At 35.6% G+C, this 444-nt stretch overlaps 1 pseudogene; it reads left to right on the top strand.

Annotated features, from left to right (window-relative positions):
* LOC119586426 overlaps positions 1-301 on the top strand; it is a 3983-nt pseudogene extending 3682 nt beyond the window's left edge.
* The last annotated feature ends 143 nt before the right edge of the window (positions 302-444 follow it).

The raw sequence follows: 444 nt of genomic DNA, 5'->3' as shown, positions 1-444 counted from the left end.
TAAGAGGTAATTAATATATTGATACTAAAACCTAAATCTCAATGAACTGCTCATTTGATGTCTCACTTTTCTGACATAGTGTGTAATTCTGATTGGATTTTCAGCACCAAGTAGTCTACTCATCTGTTAATTTCATTTCAGCTGTTGGCCCAGGAGCAAGCAAGGCTGGAAATTATCCAAACACTGAGTACTATACTTACATAAGATGAGCTATTTTGACTTGGAAGTGGAGATGGGACCAGACAGGATCCCACAGCCTTCATCCGGCAGTGGTCATTTTGATTAGTCTTTCAGTGTTGGGTTATTAGTTTTAATCCCTTTGTTTCCTTTTGAAAAAAAAGCTCAGAGTTTATATGTAAATAGTCGAATAAAATAAGGTAACCAAGTTATTTTGTTTCCTGAAGTATATCATCGCCCATTGTTTTGTGATACTAGTGTGAATTA

This window comes from Penaeus monodon, chromosome 21 (genome assembly GCF_015228065.2).
Source record: "Penaeus monodon isolate SGIC_2016 chromosome 21, NSTDA_Pmon_1, whole genome shotgun sequence".
NCBI classification, from domain to species: Eukaryota; Metazoa; Arthropoda; class Malacostraca; order Decapoda; family Penaeidae; genus Penaeus; species Penaeus monodon.
This window is presented reverse-complemented; position numbering and strand designations above follow the sequence as displayed.